The sequence below is a fragment of the Oncorhynchus masou genome, chromosome 6, assembly GCF_036934945.1.
Source record: "Oncorhynchus masou masou isolate Uvic2021 chromosome 6, UVic_Omas_1.1, whole genome shotgun sequence".
NCBI classification, from domain to species: domain Eukaryota; kingdom Metazoa; phylum Chordata; class Actinopteri; order Salmoniformes; family Salmonidae; genus Oncorhynchus; species Oncorhynchus masou.
This window is the reverse complement of record NC_088217.1, coordinates 32,714,146-32,733,110: the sequence shown is the minus strand read 5'-3', so window position 1 is coordinate 32,733,110 and position 18,965 is coordinate 32,714,146. Positions and strand designations below refer to the sequence as shown.

Below are 18,965 nucleotides of genomic sequence, written 5' to 3'. Positions count from 1 at the left end.
TGTGCACGCAGCTCTCACACCTATACCCTCCTTTTTCTCGATCTCCTTGTAATTATTACAATTATTATTTTTACAAGTAATGTCTTTATCATTAGTAGGCTTTGTATAGTAAATAGCCTTGTATAACTACCATCGAGCTGTAGGCCTAAGAGCGCGTCCTGTTTAGTCTTACCATAACTTAACGTTAGGCCTATATTTCAATATATACGCTACTGTATAAATCATGCTATCACACATAATAAAATACATGCATGCTTTGAAATGCAATTAAGCATTTTTGTTTTAAAATTAAATAACAAAGGGAGCGTTACACCGAGGAATGAGCGTTACACCGAGGCCTGTACTCTGGAGCAGGATCAATTTGGAGGTGGAGGGTCCGGTAGGATCTGTCATGGTCTAGGGTGGTGTGTCACAGCATCATCGGACTGAGCTTGTCGTCACTGCAGGCAATCTCAACGCTGTGCGTTACAGGGAAGACATCCTCCTCCCTCATGTGGTACCCTTCCTGCAGGCTCATCCTGACATGACCCTCCAGCATGACAATGCCACCAGCCATACGGATCGTTCTGTGCTTGATTTCCTGCAAGACAGAAACGTCAGTGTTCTGCCATGGCCAGCGAACAGCCCACATGTCTGTGGAGCTTGTTCAGTTTATGTCTCAGTTGTTGAATCTTATGTTCATACAAATATTTACACGTTAAGTTAAGAAAATAAACGCAGTAGACAGTGACAGGATATTTTTTTTTTTTGCTGAGTTTATATTAATTTCTAAAATGTATAGCTGGTTTGAGGTTAAGTCATTGAAGTTCAGAGCTATTGACCATTTAAAATATTGTCCTTGCAGCAGACCAATCTTAAAGTGTCTTCACTGACAGTTTTTCAACCACTATAAATTTCTTAACAAACTATAGTTTTAGCAAGTCGGTCAGGACATCTACTTTGTGCATGACACAAGTAATTCTTCCAACAATTGTTTACAGACAGATTATTTCACTTATAATTCACTGTATCACAATTCCAGTGGGTCAGAAGTTTAGATACACTAGGTTGACTGTGCCTTTAAACTACTTGGAAAATTCCTGAAAATTGTCATGGCTTTAGAAGCTTCTGATAGGCTAATTGACATCATTTGAGTCAATTGGAGGTGTACCTGTGGATGCATTTCAAGGCCTACCTACAAACTCAGTGCCTCTTTGCTTGACATCATGGGAAAACCAAAAGAAATCAGCCAAGACCTCAAAAAAAAAAAAAATGGTAGACCTCCACAAGTCTGGTCCATCCTTGGGAGCAATTTCCAAACGCCTGAAGATACCACGTTCATCTGTACAAGCAATAGTACACAAGTATAAACACCATGGGACCACGCAGCCGCCATACCACTCAGGAAAGACACGCGTCCTGTCTCCTAGAGATGAACGTACTTTGGTACGAAAAGTGAGTCCTATATCGACATAACCTGAAAGGCCACCCAGCAAGGAAGAAGCCACTGCTCTAAAACCATCATAAACAAGCCAGACTACAGTTTGCAACATCACATGGAAACTTACCTTTTGGAGCAATGTCCTCTGGTCTGATGAAAGAAAAATAGAACTGTTTGGCCATAATGACCATCATTATGTATGGAGGAAAAAGGGGGAGGCTTGCAAGCCGAGGAAAACCATCCCAACCGACCTCAATCCTATATAAAAATTTGTCGGCAGAACTGAAAAAGCATGTGTGAGCAAGGAGGCCTACAAACCTGACTCAGTTACACCAGCTCTGTCAGGAGGAATGGGCCAAAATTCAATGACAATGCTTTTGGCAATGCTACCAAATGCTAATTGAGTTTGTAAACTTCTGACCCACTGGGAATGTGATGAAAGAAAGAAAAGCTGAAATAAATCATTCTCTCTATTATTATTCTGACATTTCACATGCTTAAATTGAAGTGGTGATCCTAACTGACCTAAAACAGGGAATTTTTACTAGGATTAAATGGCAGGAATTGTGAAAAACTGAGTTTAAGTGTACTTGGCTAAGGTGTATGTAAACTTCTGATTTCAACTGTACATTATGTAATTTACTACTGGTCCTTAACTAAGGCAGAAAAATGTGAAGACTACACAAAACAGTTCAATACTTTGAGCAGAAGACAACAGCAAGAGACTTAACTCAAAATATTTATTACATTTGGATGATGTAGATATTTACATTGACAGAATCATATTCTTGACACGTTGACAAACAAGTCAAAATGAACAAACAAGACATGCTGAAAATGCTTAAAACTATATAATACCAGTGAGCGATTTAATGACATTCAACGCATTACAGACAACTGATTATGGTGATCATTACAAATATACACATTTACACATTTAAGTATCCTTAACTAGTAGACATTGAACAATAGATAAAAACATTCTAGATATAGCATATCACTGATGCAACATGGAAACAAACTTGTCAATCTCTTTAGATTTTAACTAGATGAAGATTAACTTAATTGAAAATGATAGATACGCAAACTGCCTTTATAGGAACAGACTGATTTTATACCAGACATAAAAATTACTAGCTACAATTTGTGTCCCCGCTTTAGAGTCTGCATATCACAGCCTCAAACTTGTAATGCAATAGTTAGTTTAATAGGAAATTCAACAAATACATTATTATTATTTATTTTTTTAAATGGGGTGGACAAACACTAAAATAGAAATGTACAATGTCAACATATATGGTTCTTAGACTGTGTCTGCACAGGCAGCCCAACTCTGATCTTTTGCCAAATTATTGTAAAAAGAGTTGATCTGATCGGTAAAAAGACCAATTAGTAGAAAAAGATCAGAATTGGGCTACCTGTGACAGACACGATTTCAGAAAAGCTCAACTCTACAATTTGATGAAAAGCCATATGTCCTGTATTTAAAATAGGTTTCAAATCAGATTGTCCTTATCTTGATCATATACACTCACACACATACAAAACACACTCACATGCACACACTCTCACACATACCCCGATAGTGGGGCAAATCACCATTGAACTGGATTCCAGTTGTCTAGACTTTCATTGCACAGAAGAAAAGAGAAAGATGAGGTGAACCTGAACGAGGAATATGTCCAATGAAAGATCTGGATGCGTTTTTTTTTCCAATCCCACTGCAAGGAACAAATTAAAAGAGGAATTTGGATTGATTGCTGATTGAGTAGAGGAAGTGGCCATGGTGAGTGATGTCACTCTGTAGTCTTGGGCACTGTCCCTAATCACTGGTGGGCGGGGACTGTGAACAGGGCTTCCTCCGGCATCCGTGAAGTGTCTACATTCTGTACAATGAAAAGAGATCAGTCAGCACTAGGACACAGATAAGGTTAGTCCAATTGACCCTGAACCTCTTACTCGCTCTGTTTTAGAGTGCAAGCCCAGTGAGTGCCACTTGTCTGGGGTACCTACCTCTGGCCTGTCCCTGTGGGTGTTCACAGCTTCCACGTTCAAAAAGACAGACTCTACTTTACAGCCTACAGGGACAAGAAGAGAAGAAAACAAAACAATAGTAAGAGACAGAAATAGAAAGGGAAGAGATTGAGGACAAATGTGTTTTTATGTTATTTTGTCCGAAAACTAGAGGGCAGCAGCAGTACACTGTTTAATACATAGACTAAGGCCAGGGATCAATTAGATCCGTGTTACCCCACAGTAACCAACAATTGCAGGTTTAACAGCGCTGGAGATGTCAAATTAGTAAGCAACTCTTCTTGTGTTCTTTGTCACGAAGCCACACCCATCCCACCCACGTTAGAAGTTAAGAATGAGAAAATGTAGGCTATACTTTTTCCACATTTTGCTACAGCCTAATTTTTAAAAACTGATTCAATTGTTTTTTTCCCCGACATCAATCCATAATGACAATTCAAAAACAGGTTTAGATTTTTTTGCAAATTTAATTACAAAAAAATATATAAATATCACATTTACATAAGTATTCAGACCTTTAACTTAATACTTTCTTGAAGCCCCTTTGGCAGTGATTACAGCATCAAGCCTTTTTGTGTATGACACTACAAGCTTGGCACAACTGTATTTGGGGAGTTTCTCCTAATATTCTCTGCAGATCCTCTCAAGCTCTGTCAGGTTGGATGGGGAGCGTTGCTGCACAGCTATTTTCAGGTCTCTCCAGAGATGTTCGATCGGGATCAAGTCCGGGCTATGGCTGGGCCACTCAAGGACATTCAGAGACTTGTCTCAAAGACACTCCTGTGTTGTCTTGGCTGTGTGCTTAGGGTTGTTGTCCTGTTGGAAGGTGAACCTTCACCCTAGTCTGAGTTCCTCTGGAGCAGGTTTTTATCAAGGACCTCTCTGTACTTTGCTCTGTGCATATTTCCCTCGATCCTGACTAGTCTCCCAGTCTGTCATGTGCCTTTTACTGAAGAGTGGCTTCCGTCTGGCCACTCAACCATAAAGGCTTGACTGGTGGAGTGCTGCAGAGATGGATGTCCTTCTGGAAGTTTCTCCCATCTCCATAGAGGAACTCTAGAGCTCTGTCAGTAACTATTGGGTTCTTGGTCACCTCCCTGACAAAGGCCCTTCTCCCTCGATTTCTCAGTTTGGCCAGGTGGCCAGCTCTAGGAAGTCTTGGTGGTTCCAAACTTCCTTCATTTAAGAATGATGGAAGCCACTGTTCTTAGAGACCTTCAATGCTGCCCAAAAGATGTTGTATCCTTCCCCAGATCTGTGCCTCGACACAATCCTGTCCCGGAGCTCTACGGACAATTCCTTTCGACCTCATGTCTTGGTTTTTGCTCTGACATTCACTGTCAACTGTGGGACCTTATAGACAGGTGTGTGCCTTCTAAATCATGCCCAATCAATTGAATTTACCACAGGTGGACTCCAATCCAGTTGTAGAAACATCTCAAGGATGACCAATGAAAACAGGATGCACCTGAGCTCAATTTCGAGTCTCATAGCAAAGGGTCTGAATGCTTATGTAAATAAGGGATCTGTTTTTTATTTTTAGTACATTTGCTAAATGACTAAAAAACAGTTTTTGCTCTGTCATTAGGGGTTATTGTGTGTAGATTGCTGAGGATTGTTATTTACTTAATCCATTTTAGAATAAGGCTGTAAAGTAACAAAATGTGGAAAAAGTCAAGGGATCTGAACACTTTCTGAAGGGACTGTAGAAGCAATTACACTCAAATTGAATATCATTAAATAATAAGGATTTACATCAGCCTAACGAAGGAGTAGATAACATCACACATTCCAGTGTTTGAACTTGTAACACGGCTACTTGAGATTTCTACTAATGTGACTACCAATGTGCATCCAATGGAAATGTCTGCGATAGGTATAATGCCAGGAGCCGTTTGTGGATTTGACAGATCCTACATTGCCTAAACAAAAACAACGACATGCTATGTGATTGCCAGTTACCGCGGGTTAACGCTGACCTGATTGAATCCTGGACTAACACTACTACTGTACATTTAAACAGTGGTACTGGATTAAAAGTATCCAGGTGATCCGAATCCAAGGGATGAATACATGTCATTGGAGTAAATATACATGGAATAAAGCATGTCACTGAACTCTTATGCTGTGTTACTAATACACTTTTAATGCAGTTATTGACAATAGTATACTCACCATAAGCCACAGGTGTCAGCTTCAGTACAGTGTGCAAAGGGCACTTCAGGTAAGGCAGCTCCTCTGAAAAACAAAAACAGAACGGACAACGATGCCTAAATAGATTCAATTTAGTTGTATTAGAGCTAATGCAATCCTATACCAATGCTTATCTGATCATGACAGGTGAACAGGACATGCAGAACACTCACTCTGAAAAATGTTCATTTTATAGTATAAATGAAGCTGTCATACTGGGGCGTATTACCTGCCCTTTTGACCCCTTGCCTTCCCCAGTCCCCCTGGTCACTGGGGCGTAATACCTGGCCTGGTGACGCCTGGCTGACCCCTCCCTCCACCCCCCCCCACTCGCTCTCTCTTTCTCTCGACCCCCTCTCTTTCTCTTTTCCTCTCGACCCCCCTCTCTCTTTCTCGACCCCCCTCTCGCTCTCTCGACCCCCCTCTCTCGCTCTCTCGACCCCTCTCTCTCGCTCTCTCGACCCCTCTCTCGACCCTTCTCTCAACCTCTCCCTCTCTCGACCTCTCTCCCCCGCGCTCTCAACCTCTCCCCCGCGCTCTCAACCTCTCCCCCGCGCTCTCAACCTCTCCCACTCTCTACTGATACAACCACTGAATATTATTTGACCCTGCTGGTCATCTATGAACATTTGAACATCTTGAAGAACAATCTGGCCTTAATTGCCATGTACTCCTATAATCTCCACTGGCACAGCCAGAAGAGGACTGCCCCCCCCCCCCAAGCCTGGTTCCTTCCTAGGTTCCTGCCTTTCTAGGAGTTTTTCCTAGCCGCCGCGCTTCTACGCCTGCATTGCTTGCTGTTTGGGGTTTTAGGATTAGTTTCTGTATAAGCACTTTGTGACATCTGCTGATGTAAAAAGGATTTGAAGAAATATACGCTACCTGCGCTCTTATCCAGAAAGTAAGCGAGCAGGCAGCGCATGACAGCCTGGTGACAGATGACCAGGACGTTCTCCTGCCTTTCCAGCTCCATGATGACTGGCTCCAGACGCTGCACCAGGTCCTCATAGGACTGAGGGAACAAGCAGAGGCCTGTTAACTTCATATGGCTGCAGGGGCAGTATTGAGTAGCTTGGATGAAAAGGTGCCCATTGAAAACGGCAAGCTCCTAAGTCTCAGTTGCTAATATATGCATATTATTATTAGTATTGAATAGAAAACACTCTAAAGTTTCCAAAACTGTCAAAATATTGTCTGTGAGTATAACAGAACTGAGGAAAATCAAAACAGGAAGTGGCTTCTATTTTTAACTCCATGTTCCATAGCCTCCCTTTGCTGGATTTAAAGGGATATGAACCAGATTCCTTTTCCTATCGCTTCCTCAATGTGTCAACAGTCTTCAGACATAGTTTCAGGCTTTTATTTTCAAAAATGAGCCAGAACAATAACATCGCGTCAAGTAGTCACACGAGTTTTGCTTGCGCAACAGAATTTAGACAGCCATTGTTTTCCCCTCTCCTACTGTGAAAGACATTTGCGGTTGATATATTATCAATTATATAATTTTAAAAACAACCTGAGGATTGATTATAAAAAACGTTTGACATGTTTCTGTGGACATAATGGAAACTATTTGGAATTTTCGTCTGCGCTGTCGTGACCGCTCTTTCCTGTGGATTTCTGAACATAACGCAACAAACAAACGAAGGTATCTTGGATATAAAAATCATCTTTATGGAACAAATGGAACATTTATTGTGTAACTGGGAGTCTCGTGAGTGAAAACATCCAAAGATCAAAGGTAAATGATTCATTTGATTGCTTTTCTGATTTTCGTGACCGAGCTACCTGATGCTAAGTGTACTTAATGTTTATCGATAAATTTACACAAACGCTTGGATTTCTTTCGCTGTAAAGCATAATTTCAAAATCTGACACAACAGGTGGATTAACAAAAGGCTAAGCTGTGTTTTCCTATATTGCACTTGTGATTTCATGAATATAAATATTTATAGTAATATTTATTGTATGTAGCGCTATGCTATTCAGCAGTTGTTGATGACACTTATCCCGATAGGAGGACTGCAGCCATAACAGGTTTTAACACACGCAAAAAGTGTGAGAGAGAGTGAGAGAGAGTGAGAGAGAGTGAGAGAGACAGAGAGTGAGAGAGACAGAGAGAGAGAGACACAGAGAGAGACAGAGACAGAGAGACAGAGAGAGAGAGAGACAGAGAGACAGAGAGAGAGAGAGAGAGTGAGAGAGACAGAGAGACAGAGAGAGAGAGAGAGAGAGAGAGAGAGAGAGAATTGGTGCTGTGATGGACTCACCTCTCCTTTAGGGTAGCGGTAGCGGTATTTGTCCTGGTCTCTCAGTGCAAACTCCTGAGGGAAATGTCCCTGGATCTCCTCATACATCATCTCCTCACACACACCCTGAAAGAGGGAGAGAAAACAAAACAACAAGCCTGTTTAACAGTAAATTTAGGAGACATGGTAACCGTCAATCACATTGACTGACGCAGAGAATAATCTTAGATAGATCTATAATCTATTAAATAATATATACAAACAAAATATAATACCAATAGCCAAAATAGAAACAAACATTTGCACACACATACAAACACATACAGCATCTATCTCGTTGAGAGCCTTCCACTGCTCGTAGGGCACAGCCACAGCCTCAGCTGTCTGGATGGTCCTCTTCATCTGGCTGGTCCACACCTTCAGATCTTTAATGTTCTGCTCTTGGATGAACTTCTCCAGACACTTTGCAAACTGACCAACAGGCAGGGAGAGAAATAATGACGTTACATGCAGTATATATTTCTATTATGAATAGATGGACAGACACATACAAACAAACACCTCCTTGCCCCTGCCAGACAGGCCAGAGTCTCCTCCGATGCGTCCCTTGACGTTGTGGTCACTCTCTCCATGGCGACACAGGTAGATGGAGCGTGGTGTGATGTGGATGTTCATCAGGTAGTAGACGATCCGGCTCTGGATGTGGTCCTGGACCTGGTTCACCAGGTACCTCCGGCCCACATCCATTATCTTGATGTAGGACAGATCCCTGGGGGGGGGGGGGGGGTATGGGTGACTATCAGATTTATTAGCAGTGTGAGGCTGTTAAATGACTGCGGACCTTGTCCATGTGTATTCTCACCTGTCCAATATATTGTTAAAGAGTATTCTGAAACCACTAGTGTATGTATGTGTGTGTGTGTGTACTCACTCACCTGTCTAGAACCTCATCCAGTGGCTGGTAAGAGTTCTCATAGCACTTGATCCTCTTCATGAAATCCTCAACGACCTCTTCTGTATTACAGTCTATGTAGTCAGGACTACCCAGCTTCACTTGCTGCACAGACAGACAGGAAATAAAAACAGGAAGAGGAAATGAGTCAAGAGAAATAGAGAAAGAGCATGCTAGGAGAGCATTTTAGCTAATCCTAACCCTTTTCCTAACCTTAACCCAAGTCTCCCAACCTGCCACGTTAATTATCCTAACCTGCTGCGTAAATTATTCTAACCAGCTTTGGAAAAGTAACTTCCGGTCGTAGCTGTACTCCCTCTAGTCAGAACTGAAAAACAGCTATCTCGCATCATTTCTGAAAGTTAGCCAGGGCATGTCAACATAAAGATGGTAGAAATTATAAAAATCAGGAGGCCTGTCTTACAGGAATATAAAATATCAAAGCAGAAGTCTTGAATTTCCTGCGCAATCATGTCTGATATTTTACATAACTAGTGGCCGACATACAATGTGGAAAGATAGCAGAGATAACACACACCACTATGTTCTCCGCAATGACATCAGGGTCTTCACACACAGACTCCACAAAGAACACCTGGGAGGATGAAAATGAAGATTCAGTATAAAATACACTACAGTGAAGTACACTGTACACTATAAGAAAAGTAGTGAATCCCACAAACAGACAATAACTACAGATACTAATGTCTGAATCTGGGGTTCCATACCTTAAAGCCGTTCTGTTCTGCAAACCTGGTGATGGTCCCTCTCCTCTGCCGTGTGGTGTTCGTGGCATCAAACACCTGAGGCAATCAAGGCCAAACTCCAGTCAGTCACAACATCCTCATTACATTCAGGTTAAGAGTCCTGGGAGCACCAAGCAAACCATGAACATGTATATGAGTTGCGGTGCAAACTCAAAACAAGTACTGTAGACTGAAGATCAATAGTGGGAAAAGGGTACACAAGGTTATTTCTTGCAAAGTAGCCTACATGAACTAAAGGAGGCCGTACAAGTCACTCAGTCAATATGGAAGTGGTCAGATGAAGCGGATGCTACAGGACTGTTTTGCTAGCACAGACCGGAATATGTTCCTGGATTCGTCCAATGGCATCTAGGAGTATACCACCTCAGTCGACGGCTTCATCAATAAGTGCATCGATTAATTCTTCCCCACAGTGACCATAAGTACATATCCCAACCATAAGCCATGGATTACAGGGAACATCTGCACCGAGCTAAAGGCTAGAACTGCCGCTTTCAAGGAGCGGGACACTAATCCGGACGCTTATAAGAAATCCCGCTACGCCCTCGAACCATCACAAACCATCAAACAGGCAAAGCATCAATACAGGACTAAGATTGAATCCTACTACACTGGCTCCGACCTTCATCGAATGTGGCAGAGCTTAAACTACTACAGACTACAAAGGGAAACCCAGCCGCGAGCTGCCCAGTGACGCAAGCCTACCAGACGAGCTAAATGCCTTTCATGCTCGCTTCGAGGCAAGCAACACTGAAGCATGCAAGAGAGCACCAGCCGTTCCGGACATCTGTGTGATCACGCTCTTGGTAGCAAGACCTTTAAAACATGTCAACATTCACAAAGCCACGGGGCCAGACGGATTACCAGGACATGTACTTAAAGCATGCGCGGGCGGACCAACTGGCAAGTGTCTTCACTGACATTTTCAACCTTTCCGTGGCCGAGTCTGTATGACAGTTGAAGTTGGAAGTTTACATACACTTAGGTTGGAGTCATTAAAACTCGTTTTTCAACCACTCCACAAATTTCGTGATAACAAACTATAGTTTTGGCAAGTTGGTTAGGACATCTTCTTTGTGCATGACACAAGTAATTGTAACAACAATTGTTTACAGACAGATTATTTCACTGTATCACAATTCCAGTGGGTCAGAAGTTTACATACACTAAATTGACTGTGCCTTTAAACAGCATGGAAAATTCCCAAAAATGTTGTCATGGCTTTAGAAGCTTCTGATAGGCTAATTGACATCATTGGGTCAATTGGAGGTGTACCTGTGGATGCATTTCAAGGCCTACCTTCAAACTCAGTGCCTCTTTGCTTGACATTATGGGAAAATCAAAAATAATCGCCATCAAAAGTAATCGCCAAGACCTCAGAAAACCCGGAAACTCTAGACCCACTCCAAATTGCATACCGTCTCAACAGATGACACAATCTCAATCTTTCTTGAACTGCATTGTTGGTTAAGGGCTTGTAAATAAGCATTTCACGGTAAGGTCTACACCGGTTGTATTCGGAGCATTTGACAAATAAAATGTGATTTGAATTACATTTACTGTGCACCCTTTTCCCCCAATCATCAACATCCTCATTCACAAACCGATCATGAGCCACACTTAAGTCACTGTGGATCTAACCTGGGTCCAGTCTGTTTATCTAACATTCCACTCCAAGTACTCTGTGTCTTATGTTTATCAGGACAAGGCGTGCCAAGAAGTGAAATGATAGCTAAACAGACTGGTAGTCATACTAGGATCTACTCTACTTACCGCCACCTGGCCCGCCTCCACACTCAGGTACTGGCGCACATCATTCAGCGCTGTCAGTGCACACTGCCTATGGGTGGACACATACACAACAGAATCAAAAAGATGACCAGAAAGTGACACTGTAGGTAAAGATCTACGAGAATGAACTGAATTCAAACTCCACTAATGTAAAGCAACTGGTCAAAATGTAGATATGAATGTAAATACAACTTTGTTTTTTCAACAGTCTCTGCCTATTAAAAAGACCAATAAAGAGTACATTCCCTGCAACTTTGGTCTGTAATGAGATAGAAGTAAATAGAGTGGTGGGTTTAGGCCTAACTTGACCTGTTCAGCTCATTCCAAAACCCCTCATCCAGCCTCACCTCCTGATCTTCAGCCCTCTTCATTGTCTGGACGGAAAAACTCAAAGGACTTGTAGATCTTCACACACTCTCTCCTGTACTGACCCACGTTGAACTCTAAACAACACAGACATACTATCAGTAAACCCTATTTCCTGTGTGTGTGTGTGTGTGTGTGTGTGTGACCTCAAAAGAGACAGCTAATGAGATAGCTTGAATTGGTACCTTTGGTTGGCACACCAATCCAGTTGAGATAGCGGGTCAGCTTCTTGGAGATGTAGGTCTTACCTCTGGCTGGGAGGCCAACTGTCACAATAAGGGTGGGACAGTTGGTCATACATACTGAGAGAGAGAGAGGAGATACAGAAAAATAGGGGGGAAAAATAGGAAGAGAGACAAAAAGTTGAATGACTATTGTACACAAACACAGTGAATGTCAGTGGATGGTACAGTCTGTCGTTGAATCAAATGAGACCGTGATCCATTAATGCAGAATCTAATCAACAACTCAGACCTTAATAAAGGTGGAGACTGGATGGAGTAGTTTTGTTGTATCATTTCAGAAAAGGTAAGCAGATGCAAACAGATACTTGTATACACTAGGTGATTTGTTGATGAAACAAAAACAAACTCAGCAAAAAAAGAAACGTCCTCTCACTGTCAACTGCGTTTATTTTCAACAACTGAAACATAACTGAACAAGTTCCACAGACATGTGACTAACAGAAATTGAATAATGTGTCCCTGAACAAAAAGGGGGCAAAATCAAAAGTAAGTGTCAGTATCTGGTGGGGCCACCCGCTGCATTAAGTCACCCACTGCGTCTCCTCATTGACTGCACCAGATTTGCCAGTTCTTGCTGTGAGATGTTACCTCACTCTTCCACCAAGGCACCTGCAAGTTCCCAGACATTTCTGGGGGGAATGGCCATAGCCCTCACCCTCCGATCCAACAGGTCCCAGACTTGCTCAATGGGATTGAGATCCGGGCTGTTCGCTGGCCATGGCAGAACAAGGACATTCCTGTCTTGCAGGAAATCACACACAGAACGAGCAGTATGGCTGGTGGCATTGTCATGCTGGAGGGTCATGTCAGGATGAGCCTGCAGGAAGGGTACCACATGAGGGAGGAGGATGTCTTCCCTGTAACGCACAGCATTGAGATTGGCTGCAGTGACAACCAGCTCAGTCCGATGATGCTGTGACACACCGGCCCAGACCATGACGGACCCTCCACCTCCAAATCGATCCCGCTCCAGAGTACAGGCCTCGGTCTAACGCTCATTCCTTTGACGATAAACGTGAATCCGACCACCACTGGTGAGACAAAACCGTGATTCGTCAGTGAAGAGCACTTTTCCTGTCTGGTCCAGCGATGGTGGATTTGTGCCCATAGGCAATGTTGTTGCCGGTGATGTCTGGTGAGGACCTGCCTTACAACAGGCCTACAAAGCCCTCAGTCCAGCCTCTCTCAGCCTATTGTGGACAGTCTGAGCACTGATGGAGGAATTGTGCGTTCCTGGTGTAACTCGGGCAGTTGTTGTTGCCATCCTGTACCTGTCCCGCAGGTGTGATGTTTGGATTTACCGATCCTGTGCAGGTGTTGTTACACATGGTCTGCCACTGCGAGGATGATCAGCTGTCCATCCTGTCTCCCTGTAGCGCTGTCTTAGGCGTCTCACAGTACGGAAATTGCAATTTATTGTCCTGGCCACATCTGCAGTCCTCATGCCTCCTTGCAGCATGCCTACGGCATGTTCACGCAGATGAGCAGGAACCCTGGGCATCTTTCTGTTGGTGTTTTTCAGAGTCAGTAGAAAGGCCTCTTTAGTGTCCTAAGTTTTCAATACTGTGACCTTAATTGCCTACCGTCTGTAAGCTGTTAGTGTCTTAACAACCGTTACACAGGTGTATGTTCATTAATTGTTTATTGAACAAGCATGGGAAACAGTGTTTAAACCCTTTACAATGAAGATCTGTGAAGTTATTTAGAGATTTTTACAAATGACCTTTGAAAGACAGGGTGCTGAAAAAGGGACATGTCTTTTTTTGCTGAGTTTAGCATGATTTTGGGGGATTTCCACAAAATGTCATCCATAGAAGGGTCCTTTGTATCTTAAAGCATGGGAGACAAACATCATTAACCTAAATGCGGAATCAGTCAGGAAACGCATCTCATTTTTCTAACAGAAAAACATGTGCCAATTGGCATGTTCAGCATCTCTTTAAAACTAGCAGAGATCCCACTCTGGAACTTTGATATGCCCGTAGAATATATTATGTTCAACAATATATTGAACAATTTGCCAAAACTAGAGTTATTTTATATATTTCAATATCAAATTTATAGTCATAATTTCTCAATTATGCTTTAAAAAGGATACTTTGGGATTTGGTCATTTAGCAGATACCCATAGACTTCCAGTCATTGCGCTAACGCTAGTTAGCATTGACTTGCAAAACTACCTTTCATTTCTTTCATACTGGACACAGAGACATAAATGGTATCCACAAGTTCATCTGACAATGGGGAAGTAGATAAAGTCTTGAAGTATCCAAAATCTCGACGTATCACTTTAAGATACAAATGTCCCCCTCCCCCCACCAAAAAAAGGACCCTTCTATGGATTACATGTTGTGAAAATCCCCAAAAAACATTAGAGATGCTGTGTCATGAACACTGCCAAACACTTAAGGACTGACTTGAGATCAGCCACTCCATAAAAGCCATGACCTGTTAGATACCAGAGTCTGGAGAAGCAGGTGGAAAGAAGAACGAATTGGCCAAATGAGGAAAGAGGAGAAAGTAGAGCAGAGAGGAGCAGTAGGCATGATTAAGCCTTTTGTGTTGTTGACAGAGGGACTCTAGGAAAATCGCTCACATATCTAAGAGCAAGTCAAGCAGACAATGTCTTTGGAAGAGCTGGTGAAGCTGTGAGACACACACCCACACACACACACACACACACACACACACACACACACACACACACTTCCAGATGTAATTAAAGCTGCAATATGTACGGAAATTGCAATTTATTGTCCTGGCCACATCTGCAGTCCTCATGCCTCCTTGCAGCATGCCACGGCATGTTAACAGCAGCAACCCTGGGCATCTTTCTGTTGGTGTTTTTATAGAGCTTTAGTGTCCTAAGTTTTCAATACTGTGACCTTAATTGCCACCGTCTGTAAGCTGTTAGTGTCTTAACAACCGTTACACAGGTATGTTCATTAATGTTTATTGAACAAGCATGGGAAACAGTGTTTAAACCCCATTCTTAAGTTATTTAGAGATTTTTACATTTGTGTCTTTTACTTTCATTTTTTTTTACACCAGATTCAAAAAGCTGAAAATACAATATTTTTGGTTAATGAAAATATATTTCACAACAGTTTAGATGGTACAATGATTCTCTTGCTTGTTTTGTCACATAAATTGAAATTAGGTGAACCATTAGAATTTTAGCAACCAAGAAATTGCAGAGCGACTTCTGCATATTGCACCTTTAAACTAGGGTAAATAGCAAAAAGACTTGATGCTCCTCCTCAGTGTGATCAGACTGCACACAGGCATACTATCTGGTGATCTCAGAATAACCAAGTTTCAGTGGTCACCTGGTTAGGCTTAAGTGAAACAGTCAACCAAAGTTCAAATAGAGTGACACAGCATAAAACACTGACCAACTGCTCCACTAATAACCTAGTTTGATAAAAGTAATTATGTGGCCCCCTTCAAAACAGAGGGAGAAGTAGTCTACTGTACTATAAAATCTGGCTGCTAACTGGCTATCCCTCCTCAACCATTGTAAGCCCCCCCAGTGGCCCTATTGGCTAGGATTGGGGGGCTGGATTAGTGAAATCACACAAAGCCTGGCATGGTTCTTTGTTCTCCTTTCTCCTTTCTCATTACTGTGCCAAATATACAAGCCAATGGGGGAGAAAATCACCTCTGAAATCTGCAGTGTCTGCACCTGAAAGAGGAAGAGTCTCGAGCTCAGCACAAGGAAGCATCTGGAATAGTTCAGTGGGAGACAGTGTAGTTTTTTTAGGGTGAGGACCACTAACCTATAATAAGAACAGGGAACAAATCAACCCTAAAAGACTACAGATCCCAAGCACTATTGATTGAACACTTAGTTGACTCAGCGAAAAGTAATCCGAATTCCACAGCGAGGGAGACAAACCAAGTCTGCAGCGTAATCATCCCCATAAATTAATCATCCCCATAAATAATGCCCCCCAAGGACATTTTCTTCATAAAATCCGCTGGGCCAATCACGGTTGGCACAGGAGTGAATCTGTATGTTGGACTTTAGTAGTTCGGCTGGCTGTTATTTTGCGGCGCAACAATAACAGCAACGTATATTGATAGTTTACCAGTCCCTTCTAAATGCTGCTGGGCCATGGACAGGCGGGGGTCCAAACAAACAAATAATGATACATAATCAGGCGCTCCTGTGCTATGTCAGTTCCATGTCGCCTTCACTGTGAACAGTAGCTCAAATTATGTTTAACAATCCATAGTTAATAAAATAACCTTGTTGTATTGTACATGGACATGGTTGGGTTGTGTGGTGACGGGCAAATGGGCGCATTGTCATCTTCCTTGTCAAATTCAACACAGAGCTTCCTTACCAGTTCGATACCGTAGTAGGCCATGTGCAATCGCATAATTGGCATTAATAAACAACGTTTGACAATTGTAACACCAAGAAAAACATCTTTAAAAGTCTAATCATTAGAGACGAAATGCTGCAACGTTGCACCCTTGGAGAAAATGTTGAGCGCACAAGAACCTGGTCAGGTTGCGCAACGCCGCAGTGTGCGTATAAAAATATGAATATCTAAGTTCCATGAGGTAATGTTAGGCCAACAAAATATAAAAATGTCTTAAAATCATGTGTATCTGCTGTACGCCTCCGTTGCGCCCATTGTGCGCTGTTGGCACAAGCCTGCCAAGGCAACTTACCCCTTCTCTGTGAAATGTGCTTTTCAGGTAGCCCGTTTTTACATGGCATCCATATTTTCTTTAGCGGGTTCTGAGTAAGCTCGCGGGGTGATGTTGCCATCATGACATCTTCGTTGGAAGTCATTTTGGTTGCTGCACCATGCCCCGTTTCTAAGCGACAGAAGTGGTACGTAATGCGGGCTGGTCTGCGCAACAGAGCTGCGAGGGGATGGATGTCATATCGGCTGACGAACATCAGACGTATATTATTACCGTAATGTCTCTACGCTGAGCGCATCAACTGGTGTGAAATATTCATAAATTCCGGACACCACGGTTCTTCGTGCAAGCAGCACTGACTACACCTTTAGATGATCAGATTTCAATAGTTGTGATTTATAGCCCGGTGCCTGTTTGTGCGAGCATGCCAAACATGTTTTTCATAACAAGGACAGCAATGGAATAGGCAAGACCACAAATAGATCTGGGACAAGGCTAGTTGGCTACGTTTATGACCATTTAATAAAGGTAAACAAAACGCTGTAATTTATTTTCTGCTTATTAACATTTCTATGAAAATGATCTTTAATTAACAGAGCATCTAAGTGTGTGTGTGTATTATGTTCTTGTCCAATGATCACTTGAAAAGGGAATGCCAATGTCTGGTTCAGCCTACAGGCCTCGGCTTAAATTATATACATTCATATAAAAAGTCATCTTATATAGGAAGACTTATAAAAGTTCCCGCTCAGCCCAGTCAAAACTGTTCGCTGCTCTGGCCCCCCAATGGTGGAACAAACTCCCTCACGACGCCAGGACAGCGGAGTCAATCACCACCTTCCGGAGACACCTGAAACCCCACCTCTTCAAGGAATACCTAGGATAGGATAAGTAATCCTTCTCACCCCCCCCCCCCCTTAAATGATTTAGATGCACTATTGTAAAGTGGCTGTTCCACTGGATGTCAGATGTCAGATACACCAATTTGTAAGTCGCTCTGGATAAGAGCGTCTGCTAAATGACTTAAATGTAATGTAATGTAAATGTAGCTACTGCACGTTAACTCACACGAGTTTCTTTGAAAAACAAGTCTTCTGCTGTTCACATGCAACGCACATGGGACAACACAACACATAATGCATAGCATACTGTAGATTCACTGGTTATTTACAGCATTCGGTCAGCTTTTAATCAACTATGTTTCAATGGCAATTAGTGAGTAGGGAAACTCATAATCACGCCGGTTGGCCACAAAGATGGTGGATAAAGTGAATTAAAACACGTTTATTATGCAACTATATAACAGTCGGTCTGTGTTTTGAATTGTAGCAATAGGATAAAAACAGCTTTTAAACAGTGTTGTTGTTTTATTGGCCAAATCGACACAAAGTTCTACAGAAGGAAGGTTGATGGAATATAGCATACAGTTTCCAAAGTTGGGGACTCACTTTCAGAGCAGGGGAATCACTGCGCCCCCTTGTGTCATTCCTTTGCGACAAACTGTACTTCGTAAAAACACTAGGCGGGGCTGTCTACCCACTTATTCCCTCAGAGCCACCCAGGAACATTTACTATATGGAAGCGCTTCGCTGCCGAAACCTAATTAGAGATGCAAATGATCAATCAATATCATGTTTGAATTTTATTTTCCTAAATAGGTATGCATTTTTATGTGACAAAATTCAAACTGAAAGGCCAAAAAGATATTGCATTATAATTTTCATGATTTAGTATGCTTGTCTGCTAATTAGACAAATAAATAGCAAGTGCATTTGAGATTATTTCCATGGTACTGTCCAGTACAACAGTGACACATAAAAAAAATGTAAACGCTTAAATGACAAATCATTTCTCATGTTTGTCATTTCATTTCCTTGTTGTGGTAGCATGAATTGTGACAACCCAAAAATAAAACAAATTCTCAATTGGCAATGCTTTTCTATACTTTGTGTAGTTTAATTCAAATGCTTAATTTTGCTATTTAGTTTCCTCATTTGCATTATTGTTTTCGACTTGTGTTGATTGTTAATCAAACACTGGTCAGGGTTTCGATAACGTGAGGCGTTTGCTTACTGGCAATAGTCACGCTCGCTTTGTGTACCCCTTTATTTGTAAATCCTTCTACCTGTAAAGAGATCAACAAGACCTTTCTTGACTTCATCTGGAAAAATAAGTCTCACAAACACAAAAAGTCAGTTCTCTAATAAAGGAGGTCTGGACCCAGCTAGCACAGTGGATCTGGGCCGATTTCGTCTGAGAGCAGTGGCACTCGGCCAACGTCATGTG

At 42.1% G+C, this 18,965-nt stretch overlaps 1 pseudogene; it reads right to left on the bottom strand.

Moving 5' to 3' along the window:
- Window positions 1-2,146: 2,146 nt before the first annotated feature.
- LOC135541910 (6-phosphofructo-2-kinase/fructose-2,6-bisphosphatase 4-like) lies at window positions 2,147-16,899 on the bottom strand (annotated as a pseudogene).
- Between the last annotated feature and the right edge of the window lie 2,066 nt (window positions 16,900-18,965).